Source organism: Arachis ipaensis, chromosome B5 (assembly GCF_059453495.1).
Source record: "Arachis ipaensis isolate K30076 ecotype BB chromosome B5, ASM5945349v1, whole genome shotgun sequence".
In the NCBI taxonomy this organism is placed as follows: Eukaryota; Viridiplantae; Streptophyta; class Magnoliopsida; order Fabales; family Fabaceae; genus Arachis; species Arachis ipaensis.
Genome location: NC_142440.1, coordinates 117954378 through 117968461, shown reverse-complemented (window position 1 = coordinate 117968461; position 14084 = coordinate 117954378).

The window sequence follows — 14084 nt, the reverse complement described above, 5'->3', positions numbered from 1 at the left end:
ATTTTCGAGTACGCGAGATCGTTTCTGAATACACGGATTTCTCCGAAAGATCAGTAAAGGGAATACCTCTTCTGTATCATCAAGCATCTCAATCCTCATTGTCATTATATTATCTTTAACTCAGGACCTTAGTTGAGACAAGCTCGATAACGCGGTCACGAAGAACCTAGTTTTTGAACCGTATCGGTTAGGGGTTTTGATTCGGTTTTTCGTAAATAGTCTCAGTTTGACAAACCAGACTCGATTTATAAGAGGAGAGAGATAATAGTATAATATTATAATTATATTAGTATTAGAAAATGCTTGAATGATATTATAAGGTTACCTAGTCTGTTTTATTTAAAAACAGAAAATCGGTTTAACCGGGTTTACGGTTTACTGGTGCAGCTTAGCACCAGCACTCTCTGGTGACTTTAGCAATGCTAAGGCCTCATTATTCATGTTTTATTCTCATAATAAATATGTTACTAGTGTCATTTATGCTAGTAGCTCAGAAAATAATTTTTAGAGATGTTTTTACAAGTGTTCTGATACATCTAGTTTTAGTAGTTGTACACCTGAGATATTTTAATATTATTTTAACCCACCTCCAAGCCAACCAATCACAACTCACCTTACACCCCCAAGACCTCCAAGGCTGTCTCATTTCATCATTTTGGCCGAAATTGAAAGGAGAGAAAAGAGAGAAAACTTCATGAACACTTAATCTTCAAATCTTGATTTCTTCTGAACCAAAACTCAAATCAAAACTCCGACTTCACCAAAATGATCCTCTCTTCTTCCTCTACATAACCATGTAACTTATCAAGGCTGGAAATAAGGTTAGATGGCTGTACCTTTCCCATTTAAATTCGGTTTTCAAGGAAAACCATGCCAAACATGTGTTTTCTTGATGTTCTTCCTTAGGAATCATGCTTAACTTGACTTGAGGGCCAAGAAACATTAATTTTCAGCAAGTCTAAGGTGAGATATCTCTTCCTAACGTGCTGAGGGAGATTTGGTCAGTTGAGAGTTTGTGGATTTAAAGTTATTCTTGATGTGTTTTTGGAGGAAAAAGTGCTTAAGGACCACCTGAAAGTCTAACCGAATTTGGAGCAGCAAATCAAGGTAGGGTGTGACGAATATAATCTTGATTGATTGTGTTTGAGATGTGTGATTATGATATGGTTTGGTTATGCTTGAAATTGATTGCTTATATGAGTTATTCTTGATGAAAGTTTGTTGAAATTTTGATGAAATTTGATGATATTCAAGCTATGAATGTTGTTCTTGAGGGCTGCTGGAAAAACGAACCCTAGGCCTTAAATTGGGGTTCAATTTGTGTTAAAATCATGTAGAAAAGATGGGGTTTTAGTGGCTGGGAATTTATTATGAATTATAGTAAAAATCGGTTGCTGAAAAGACTGAAAAACAGGTAAAAACAGAGAAAGAATCTGAGGAATATACGAAGAACATGAAGAACACTTTGAGTGTGGTGAAGAACATTGAAGAACACCTTTTAGATCTTAAAAAGGGCAAGGAAGTAAAATTTTTGGTGTTTAAGGGGTTATATGGTAATTTCTGGAAGTTAGGGTGGTAAAAGTAGAAATATTAAAAGTTACGGGTGGTAAAAAGTGAATTTTAAAGGTTAAAAGTTAAAAAGGGTTAATTTTCGAAAATATATTAATAAAATAATAAATAATAGTAAAATATTAAATAATAATATTTAATTAAAAATAATATTTTAATAAAAATAATAAAATAATGCGGAAAAGGCAGTTTTCTGTAAAAGCTATAGAAAGACAACTTTAAGCGCAGAATCTAATAATTACCTTCATAAAACACTTAGGGAGTGGTAAGAACATATTAGTGAGGTAAAGATAAAAGAAAGATAAAAAGTTGAAGAAAAGATAAAAAAATCGAAGAAAAAGTCTGTAAAGTTTTAATGACAGAAAAACAGACAGAGACTAGTAAACGAACTAGGGCAACTTAGTTAGTACTTGAGTCGCGACTAGGGTTAGGTATTATATGAAAAGTTAAACTGTTTCAGTATAGACTTAATGAACCTATACTTGGGACAGACTAACTATTCATACCGAAATTTACATAAGCTTTAAATACATACGTTAAACAGAGAAATCAGAGCAGAGTAAAGAAAACACAGAGAACAGAGTAACCAGAGAAAAGTAAAGAGATACAGAGAAAAGAGTAATCAAAGCAGAGTAAAAAGAGAAAGTGAAAAGAGTAATATGATAAAGAGAAATGGTTTGAGGCAAGATATTGTGAAATTGAAAGATGTAAAGTTTGTATAGTATGATTGAACAGAGAAAGAAAGAAGTACTGCATAAGAATGTGAAAGTAATGATGAACAATGAGAATGATATTGAATGATGATAATGAGAAAAGAGTAATATAACAAAGAGAATAGAGGAGAAGAGTATAAAGATAAAGAGTTAAGCCTTGTGTCATGATATTCTATTATATGTTCATCTGATGCTTTTCTATTTGCCCTAGAGGTCCTGTAGGCCCAAGTTCACCTACAGTAAGTTGTTATTCCTGTAGGCCGAAGTTCACCTGCAGTGAATATCAATTGTGTATCTCAGGGTGTTGCTCCTGTAGGCCGAAGTTCACCTACAGAGAGTTGTGATACCTGTAAGCCGAAGTTCACTTACAGGGGCGCTATTTCTGTAAGCCGAAGTTCACTTACAGAGGTGCTATTTCTGTAGGCCGAAGTTTACCTACAGAAAGTTGTTGTGATTAAACCATTTCTGTAAGCCGAAGTTCACTTACAGAGGTGTTATTTCTATAGGCCGAAGTTCACCTATAGAAAGTTGTTGTGTTGTGTTTAGACTATTCCTGTAAGCCGAAGTTCACTTACGGGAGTGCTATTTCTGTAGGCCGAAGTTCACCTACAGAAAATAAGCCATATCTAGGACTAGTTCCTAGGTAATGTCGGGCTGCAGGGTGTAAACCGACACGTGAGCTCATGGCCTGCATAGGACAGACATGCATCATACTTGGTTGCGCATTTCCTCTGTTATGATTGTTATTTGAATGTATGCTTTCTTTGTTTTCATTCTATTCTCTGTGTCTGTGTTTTGTTTTCTTGTATTCTTTTGTTTGTATTTTGCTTTCTATTTTCTCTATTTATCTGTTTCTTCTGTCTACTGCTTCTCGATATTCTGCTATTTATCTGCTAAACAACACGGAATTAATGAACTTAACTAATAATCCCGACCCTACTAAGAACTCCCCAGTTCTTACCCCTTCTCTCTCCCTTCCCCCTTCAGATGGAAGTAAGAGTACCTTACCATAGTTCGCTGATGACCGTTCGCAAGAAGAGAATTCTGCTCTAGATAGTCTTATGAGTCTAGGGTGAATATCGTTCTCTGATTATATGTAAATACTGTGAGACCAGCCAACGTTTGCACCCCTTCGTATGCGCACTTTAACCTAAATCCTGTGTACGAGATTTCTATTTTGTGGATACTTCATGAGGTACCAGAGAGACGTCCTGTGGAAAAGTCTGATCGTGCAGAGGAGTAGCAGATGATGTTCTATCTTTTGATGACGTTCCACCTGACTTGAGTTGTGAAGACTTAGAACGTACTTTCCCTCGCTTTAGTAGTTTAGAGGGACTAGGTGAGTATAGAGTCTAGGCTAGCCTGGGCGCCAGCTTAGGGACTTCTTGAACAGGTCAGGACCTGGGATGTTGTATGTTTATATATGTATATAGATATTATTTAGCTATATCTAGGGGTGTTCTAACTAAAAGGCTATACTCTAATAAAGGCTGGATCACGGAATGATATCAACTGCTTGTGATATATTTATGTATGGTTGTTTATAACTGTTTTATCTGTTATCAGTTGTGAATTGCTTATGAATGATTTCGTCTATTAATCCAAATGTTTTCAAAAAAAAAAGTACCTCGCAAATTAACTACGTTTTTAACAACGAATCAGGCTCATATGATAAATAATAGATAATAATTAGGAAGACAAGTTGGTAGCGCTCAGTTTCTAGTATGATCATGACGTACCAGAAATTGGGTCGTTACAACTAGCATAAATGACACTAGTAACATATTTATTATGAGAATAAAACATGTATAATGAGGCCTTAGCATTGCTAAATTCATCAGAGAGTGCTGGTGCTAAGCTGCACCAGTAAACCGTAAACTCGGTTAAACCAATTTTCCTGTTTTTAACTAAAACAGACCAGGTAACCTTATAATATCATTCAAGCATTTTCTTATACTAATATAATGATAATATTATACTATTATCTCTCTCCTCTCATGAATCAAGTCCGGTTCGTCAAACAGAGACTATTTACGAAAATCAGAATCAAAACTGCCAACCGATACGGTTCAAAGACTAGGTTCTTCGTGACTGCGTTATCGAGCTTGCCTCGGAAAAGGTTCTAGCTTAAGGATGACATAATGACAATGAGGATTGAGATACTTGATAATATAGAAGAGGTGTTCCCTTTACTGATCTTTTGGCGAAATCCGTGCCTTCGGAAAAGATCTCGCATACTCGAAAATCAGGGTTGTTACATTCTACCCTCCTAAAAGAAAATTTTGCCCTTAAAATTTCAGCCACGTGCAAGAATCCTTCTTCAAGCATTCTATTTCCTTCAAGCCATCCTGACGAAGAGATCAGTCCGTTGCTGATAGCATCCAAATCTCACACATCCATAGCCATTAAGATCATAACAGCTATGAAGATAGCTGTGGCTCACGTCGATTCATCGTTCGGAGCTCGATTAAACCATGCCTATTCACAGTCATTGAGGTCTTATTCGCACCAAACAATCAACATTAAGGTGATCAGTCTTAATATCTCAAGCTAAGCACGAACATTCCCAAAATGAGTACTCATAGACATTCATGCCAAATGTATCTTGAAGATACCCTAACAGCATGAGACACACAAGAAGAGTATGCAATGAAGCATAGTCAGTCCACTCCCTAAGCTCTACTGGGAACGAACTGCTCTTATACCGAATTGTAACGACCCAATTTTTAATATGTCTAGATCATACCGGAAACTGAGCGCTACCAATTTGTCTTCCTAATTATTATCTATTATTTATCATATGAGCCTGATTCGTTGTTAAAAGCGTAGTTAATTTGCGAGGTGTATTTTTTTTAAAAAAACGTTTGGATTAGCAAACAGTATCATTCATAATCAATTCACAAATAATAACAGATAAAACAGTTATAAACAACCACACATAAATACATCACAAGTACTTGACAACATTCAGTGATTCAGCCTTTATTAGAATATAGACTGTTAGTTAGAACACCCCTAGATATAGCTAAATAATATCTATATACATGTATATACATACAACATCCCAGGTCCTGACCTGTTCAAGAGGTCCCTAAGCTGGCACCTAGGCTAGCCTAGACTATATACTCACCTAGTCCCTCTAAACTACTAAAGCGAGGGAAAGTACGTTTTAAGTCTTCACAACTCAAGTCAGGTGGAACGTCATCCAAAGATAGAACATCATCTGCTACTTCCCTGCATGATCAGACTTTTCCACAGGATGTCTCTCTGGTACCTCATGAAGTAGCCACACAACAGGAGTCTCGTATACAGGATTTAAGTTGAAGTTCAAGAACAAACGGGGTGTAGACATTGGCTGGTCTCACAGTATATACATATAAATAGAGAACGATATTCACCCTAGACTCAGAAGACTACCTAGAGAGGAATCCTCTTTGCAGAACAGTCATCAGCAAACTACGGAAGGGTACTCATGCTTCCATCTGAAGGGGGAAGGGAGAGAGAAGGGGTAAGAACTTGGGAGTTCTTAGTAGGGTCGGGGTTATTAATTTAAGTTCATTAATTCCGTGTTGTTTAGCAGACAAATAGCAGAATACAAGAAACAGTAAATAGAAGATACATATAAATAAAGGAAATAGAGAAAATAGAAAAACAGAACACAAACAGAAAAATACAAGAAAATACAACACAGACACAGAGAATAGAATACAAACAAGGAAAGCATACATTCATACAACAATCATAATAAAGGAAAATGCACAGCCAAGTATGATGCATGTCTAGCCCTAGCGCAGGTAATGAGCTCATCTGTCGGTTACATACCCGCTCCCGATGTTACCCAGCAACCTCTGTCTGGATAAGGCTTTCCTGTTGGCAATATCCACTGCAAGCAACCTTTGTCTTGCAGGGCGGCACTTATTAGCCGATATACGCCCAACAGACTCACTGTAAGCAACCTCTGTCTTACAGGAGCAACAACATACTCACTGTAAGCAACCTCTATCTTACAGGAGCAACAACACACTCACTGTAAGCAACCTCTGTCTTACAGGAGCAACAACACACTCACTCTAAGCAACCTCTGTCTTACAGGAGCACACTCATCTCGATACCTCTGTAAGCAACCTGTGTCTTACAGCAAAGCATTATAGCAAGGTATCCCAGGAAAGCGTTCTCAGTGGTCCTACCACCATCTATCTGACTGCCTCTCTGCAGCAGATTCTTACATAATCATTCTCATTATCATCATTCATTAACATTCTCATTATTCATCATCACTTTCACATTCTTATGTAGTACTTCTTTCTTTCTCTGTTCAATCATGCTATACAAACTCTACAGCTTTTACTTTTACAACATCTTAATTCAAACCATTTCTCTTTATCACATTACTCTTTTCTCTTTGTCTTTTTACTTTGCTCTGATTACTCTTTTCTCTGTATCCCTTTATTCTGCTTTAGTTACTCTGTTCTCTGTGTTTCTTTACTCTGGTCTGATTTCTCTGTTTAACGTATGTATTTAAAGCTTATGTAAATTTTGGTATGAATAGTTAGTCTGTCCCAAGTATAGGTTCATTAAGTCTATACTGAAACAGTTTAACTTTTCATATAATACTTAACCCTATTCGCAATTCCAGGACTAACTATGTTTCCCTAGTTCGTTCACTAGTCTCTGTCTATTTTTCTGTCATTAAAACTTTACAGACTTTTTCTTCGATTTTTATCTTTTCTTCAACTTTTTATCTTTTATTTATCTTTGCCTCACTAATATGTTTTTACCACTCCCTAAGTGTTTTATGAAAGTAATTATGAGATTCTGTGCTTAAAGTTGTCTTTCTAAAGCTTTTACAGAAAACTGCCTTTTCCGCATTATTTTATTATTTTTATTAAAATATTATTTTTAATTAAATATTATTATTTAATATTTTATTATTATTTATTATTTTATCATTAAATTTTCGAAAATTACCTCACTTTAACTTTTAACCTTTAAAATTCACTTTTTACCACCCGTAACTTTTAATATTTCTACTTTAACCACCCTAACTTTCAGAAATTACAAAATAACCCCTCAAACACCAAAATAATTACAACCTTGCCCTTTTTAAGATCTAAAAGGTGTTCTTCATTGTTCTTCACCACACTCAAAGTGTTCTTCATGTTCTCCGTAAATTCTTCAGATTCCTTCTCTGTTTTTACCAGTTTTTCAGTCTTTTCAGCAACCGATTTTTACTATAATTCATAATAAATTAGCAGCCACTAAAACCCCATCTTTTTTACATGATTTTAACACAAATTGATCCCCAATTTAGGGCCTAGGGTTTCATTTTCCAGCTGCCCAAGAACATGAACTTTAAAGCTTGAATTTCATCAAATTTCATCAAAATTTCACCAAATTTTCACCAAGAATCAATCATATATGCAACCAATTTTTAGCACAGCCAATTTATACAACATTCACACAACTCAAACACAAATAATCAAGATTAATTTTGTGACACCCTACCTGGTTTTGCTGCTCCTAATTCGGTTAGACTTTCAGGTGGTCCTTAAGCACTTTTTCCTCCTAAATCACATCAAGAACAACTTTAAATCCAAAAACCATCAACTAACCAAATCTCACTCAGCATGTTAGGAAGTGATTTATAACCTTAGACTTTCTGGAAATCCACGTTTCTTGGCTCTCAAGTCAAGTTAAGCATGATTCCTAAGGAAAAACATCAAGAAAACACATGTTTTGCATGGTTTTCCTTGAAAACCGAATTGAGAGGGAGGGAGACAGCCATCTCACCTTATTTCCAGCCTTGATAAGTCACATGGTTATGTAGAGGAAGAAGAGAGGATCATTTTGGTGAAATCGGAGTTTTGATTTAAGTTTTAGTTCAGAAGAAATCAAGCTTTGAAGATTAAGTGTTCATAAAAGTTTCTCTCTTTTCTCTCTTGTTATTTTCGGCCAAAATGATGAAATGAGACAGCCTTGGAGGTCTTGGGGGTGTAGGGTGAGTTTTGATTGGTTGGCTTGGAGGTGGGTTAAAATAATATTAAAATATCTCAGGTGTATAACTACTAAAACTAGATGTATCGGAACACTCGTAAAAACATCTCTAAAAATTATTTTCTGAGCTACTAGCATAAATGACACTAGTAACATATTTATTATGAGAATAAAACATGTATAATGAGGCCTTAGCATTGCTAAATTCATCAGAGAGTGCTGGTGCTAAGCTGCACCAGTAAATCGTAAACCCGGTTAAACCGATTTTCCTGTTTTTAACTAAAACAGACCAGCAACTCCTTTTCAGTAGTGGTATAATTTCTTTGAGTGTCATCGAAGACTTTGCTGGCATAGTATATCACATGGACCAAGTTATCTTTCCTCTGTCCTAACACTGTCCCAACTGCAAAATCAGATGCATCGCACATCAGTTCAAATGGTAAGTTCCAATCAGGTGGGGAAATAATAGGGGCAGAGGAAAGCCTCTTTTTCAAGTTTTTGAATGCTAGCATGCACTTTTCATCAAAGACAAATGGTGTATCAGATACAAAGAGATTGCTTAAGGGCTTGGCTGTCTTTGAAAAATCTTTAATAAACCTTCTGTAAAAGCCAGCATGCCCTAAAAAGCTTCTAATTGCCTTGACATCACTTGGTGGGGGTAATTTTTCAATGAGTTCCACCTTAGCTCTGTCTACCTCAATGCCTTGGTTGGAAACCTTATGGCCAAGGACTATTCCTTCCGTCACCATAAAGTGACATTTCTCCCAATTCAAGACCAGATTAGTTTCTTGACATCTTTTTAACACCAGGGCAAGGTGATTTAGGCAATTAGGGAAGGAATCCCCCAATACTGAAAAGTCATCTATAAAGACTTCAATGAATTTTTCTATCATATCTGAGAAGATAGAAAGCATGCAGTGTTGAAACGTTGCAGGAGCATTACATAGCCTAAATGGCATGTGCCTGTATGCAAACACTCCATATGGGCAAGTAAATGACGTTTTCTCCTGGTGTCTCGGATCAACCACTATTTGATTATATCCTGAGTAACCATCTAGAAAACAGTAATAGGCGTGTCCTACAAGTCTTTCCAACATCTGATCCATGAAGGGGAGCGGGAAGTGATATTTTCTTGTAGCCTCATTGAGTTTTCTGTGGTCAATGCACATTCTCCATCCTATGACCGTTCTTGTAGGGATGAGTTCGTTCCTCTCATTGGGTACTATAGTGATTTCTCCTTTCTTGGGGACCACTTGGACCGGGCTGACCCATGGACTATCCGAAATTGGGTAGATTACCCCTCCTTGCCATAGCTTCATGACTTCCTTCTGCACTACTTCCTTCATGACTGGATTTAGCCTCCTTTGGGGTTGGATGGATGGTTTGGCATCATCTTCCAGTAGTATCTTATGCATGCATATGGCCGAACTGATTCCCTTCAAGTCAGCGAGGGTCCATCCAATGGCATCCTTATGCTTTTGTAATTCTTGGAGTAGTTCATCTTCTTGTTCTTAGCTGAGGGCTGAGTTTATGATCACTGGGTAACTTTCATTCTCTCCTAAATATGTATATTTGAGAGTGGATGGCAATACTTTGAGTTCAAGTTTGGGTGCTTATTTTCTTTCCTTCTCCTCCTCTGGTGTGCCCTGAACATGAACCTCTGCTGTTGCAGCCTCTTCGCTTGATGCTGATTCCTCTTCTGTTAACCCCTCAAGTCCTTCTTCTTCAAAAATCTCTTGTACTGCATCTTCCAGTGAATCCAACCTCATACATTCTCCCAATGGTTCTTGTGGGTAGCTCATGGCTTTGAACACATTAAATGTTATCTTCTTATTGTGTAATCTCAGGATAAGTTCACCTTTTTGGACATCAATGATAGCTCCAGCAATGGCCAAGAATGGTCTTCCCAGGATGATGGAGGCCTTGGCTTCCTTCTTCATGTCGAACACTACAAAGTCTATTGGGAAGATAAAATCTCCTACCTTCACCAGCAAGTCTTCTACTATGCCATGAGGAAACTTGAATGATCGGTCTGCCAGTTGTAGGGAAATTTTTGTTAGCTTGGCCTCCTCAATCCTTATTTTTCTCATCATAGTTACACATCAGATTTATGCTGGCTCCTAAATCACATAGGACCTTTTCCACTGTGATTTCCCCTATAATACAAGGAATCTAGAAGCTTCTAGGATCCTTCAATTTCTGGGGTAGTTTGTGCTGAATGATGGCACTACATTCTTCGGTTAGTATCACAGTTTCGTTGCTCTTCCAACTTCTCTTCTTGGTCATTAATTCCTTCAAGAACTTGGCATAGAGCGGCATTTGCTCTATTGCTTCAGCAAAGGGTATGTTAATCTGTAGTTTCTTGAAGATTTCCAAAAATCTTAAGAATTGGTTGTCATCCCCCTTTCTTTTTCAATTGCTGAGGGTATGGAGTTCTTGGAACGTCTGGCTTCACCATTTCTACTTTTTGCTATGAATTGGGAGTGGGAACTTGGACCTTATCTCGCTCCTCTTCCCCTTCATTTGAGTTCTTCTCTTGTGGTTTCTTGGAAGTTTCCTTCAATTCCTTCCCGCTTCTGAGGGTGATAGCCTGACATTCCTCCCTTGGGTTTGACTCAGCGTTGCTGCACAGGTTATGGCTGGGAACTTGCTTAAATAGGTAGCCAATTTGTATCTCAAGTTTCTTGATGGCAGCATTTTAATTTTGCATATTGGACCGCACTTCCTCTCGGAACATTTTACTGTCTTGAACTTCTTTGCATATACGTTCAAGTAGAGTTTCAATCCTTGAGAGTCTATCTTCGAATGATGGTGAGTTGAGATTGGAGGGATGAGAAGGGCCATTTTGGTTTTGATATGGATGTTGAGAGGTGTTGTTAGGTGGGTGCTGATATGATCTCTGTGTGGAATATTGGTGAACTGCATTTTTGTTGGGGTTGTGACGTCTCTGATCTTGGCCTTGATCTTGTTGATTTCCCCACCCAAAGTTTGGGTGGTTCCTCCAACCAGGATTATAAGTTTTGGAGTATGGATCATGGGTCTGCCTAGGTGAGTTTCCAATGTAGTTGGCTTGTCCCTGATCACCCTCTGCCTCTGCATTCACTCCTTCTTGAGCTGCTGATGAGGTGGTGATTGCTGCTACTTGGTTCCTTTCCATTTTCTTGGTAAGGTCAGCCAGCTGCTTGGTGATCATCTTATTTTGAGCTAGCAGTGCATCCACATTGCTTAGCTCCATCACTCCTCTAGTGTTGCCTCTTTCAGAAGCATAGAAGTAGTCATTCTCAACTACAGTCTCAATGACATCTATGGCTTCTTCAATGGCCTTCTTCTTGTTCAGAGATCCCCCGGATGAGTGGTCTACTGCTCTTTTGACAGTGACCTCAGAGCGGTTGCTAGTGGGTAATATAGAACGCCCAATGAAGTCCAACCAGCCTCTTGCAACTGGTTTGAGATCTCCCCTCTTGAGTTGGTTTGGGACACCTTTTGAATTGGTTATTGTTCATACCCTGGGTCAAACTGTCCAACCCGGGATGATTGGTGGCAAAATGACTAACCTCTTCAGGTCTGACCATCCGACCTCTTCTTAAAGAGATCGGCCAAATCAACAGAAGAGCCCAGTAAAGGGCCCAAATAGGAGGAACACGACCCAAATCCAAAGGCAGTTCAAAGCCTACAGAGATAAAGGCGGTTCCCTTAAAGATAAGCTGACTTCACTCAAGATAAAGATAAGATAAGATAAGATAACTAACTTATCTTATCAGAAAGGTCAGCCCACACTACTATAAATACACTGGAGCACCCAGGTATAACTCATACTCTGATTCTACATAAAACCTGTTTAATACCCATGCTAACTTAAGCATCGGAGTCTCTTGTAGGTACCCCCCACCCTCCGGTGACCAAGGATCAGCAGTACAGCAAGTCCAACAAGTCGGACACGACAGCTCCGGCCGCCACCCACCAGCCAGACACGTCATCTCCGACCAGCACAAAAGATCTCGTCCGAGATCGACCTCCAGTTTCAGGTAACCCTCGGAACATTGGCGCCGTTGCCAGGGAACCTGAAAGTCATCCCAAAACCATGGCGGACGGCCATGACAACGACCACGACTCGGATCTGGAGAACAGAACACCACACAAGAACGCGGACACTACGCTAAAGGATACTCTGGAATCCAACGGGGACAAAAACTCACCAAATCCGGGAGCCATGGAAGCACTTCAAGATCGCTTAAAGCAACTTGAGAAAGAAACCCAGCAACAACGGGAGATCGGAAAGGATCTATAAAGAGAGGTACGGCGACGTCGAGAACTAGAAGAAAAACTACAGCAATTAGAGGCCGACCTCAAATCAAAAGCTCCTCAGACCACTCCTGAGGAAAATTCACGCAAAGAACAGGATCCATTCACCAGGGAAATCATGAAGACCAAAATCCCAAAGGATTTCAAGCTCCCAGATATGGTTTTGTATGATGGCACTACAGATCCCAACCATCTTCTCAGCAATTTTAGAAGCAGAATGTACCTTACCGATGCCTCAGATGCCATTCGCTGCAAAGCTTTTCCAACAACTCTCACGAAAACGGCGATCAGATGGTTCGACAACTTACCTCTGAAGTCCATCTCAAACTTCGACGACCTGGCCAAAAAGTTCCTGGCCAGATTCTCCATCCAGAAAGATAAGGCCAAGCACGCACCCAGCTTACTAGGGATCAAGCAAGGAGATCGGGAGAGCCTCCGCAACTACATGGAAAGATTCAACAAAACATGCATGGACATACAAAGTTTACCAATAGAGGCCGCCATCATGGGGCTTATCAATGGCTTACGAGAAGGACCTTTCAGCCAATCTATATCAAAAAAGTATCCTACCTCCTTAGACGAAGTCCAGGAGCGAGCAGAAAAATACATCAACATGGAAGAGAACGCTCGGCTGGGAGAAATCTCAAAATCTGGGGCCCTCTACCGAGACAAAGACAAGGACTCCAAAAGGAAAGAAGATCGACAGGGTGAGAAAATCAAAAAATACCACAACTACACTCCTCTCAAAGCATCCCTGGTCGACGTGTACAAAGAAGTCTGCCATACAGAAAAAATCCCCCCAGCGCTGCCACTCAAAGGCAAAAGGGGAGGAGGAAACCGGAAGGAATATTGTGAATACCATCGAATTCGAGGGCACTCTACCAACGAGTGCTTCGAATTGAAAAATATCATAGAAAAATTAGTAAGAGAAGGAAAATTAGATCAATTTCTGGCCACCCGGGATGATGACCAAAGAAAAAGACGGAGAGACGAAGATGATGGACGAGCTGAACGGTCACCTCGGAAACCAAAAAGACACGTCCACATGATACACGGCGGATTCGCAGGAGGTGGGATCTCCAAATCATCCCGAAAGAGATATCTCAAAGAAGTATATCATGTTGAGGGAAAGGAGGAAGCACCCGACATCCCGGCGATAACATTTACTAAAGAGGACGCATCCGGCATCATCTCGGGACACGACGATCCCATGGTCATCACTATTATACTGGAAAATGCCAATCTACACTGCTCACTAGTAGACCAAGGGAGTTCTGTCGACATCTTATTCAAAACAGCCTTTGACAAGCTCGGTTTAGACGAAAAGGAACTTAGAGCATACCCAAACAATCTGTTTGGACTAGGAGACACTCCGATACAACCGCTGGGATACGTATCGCTACACACTACTTTTGGAAAAGGGAACCAATCTAGGACCCTCAAAATAGACTACATTGTGGTCGACATAAGTTTGGCCTACAATGCTCTCACAGGTTGGACAACACT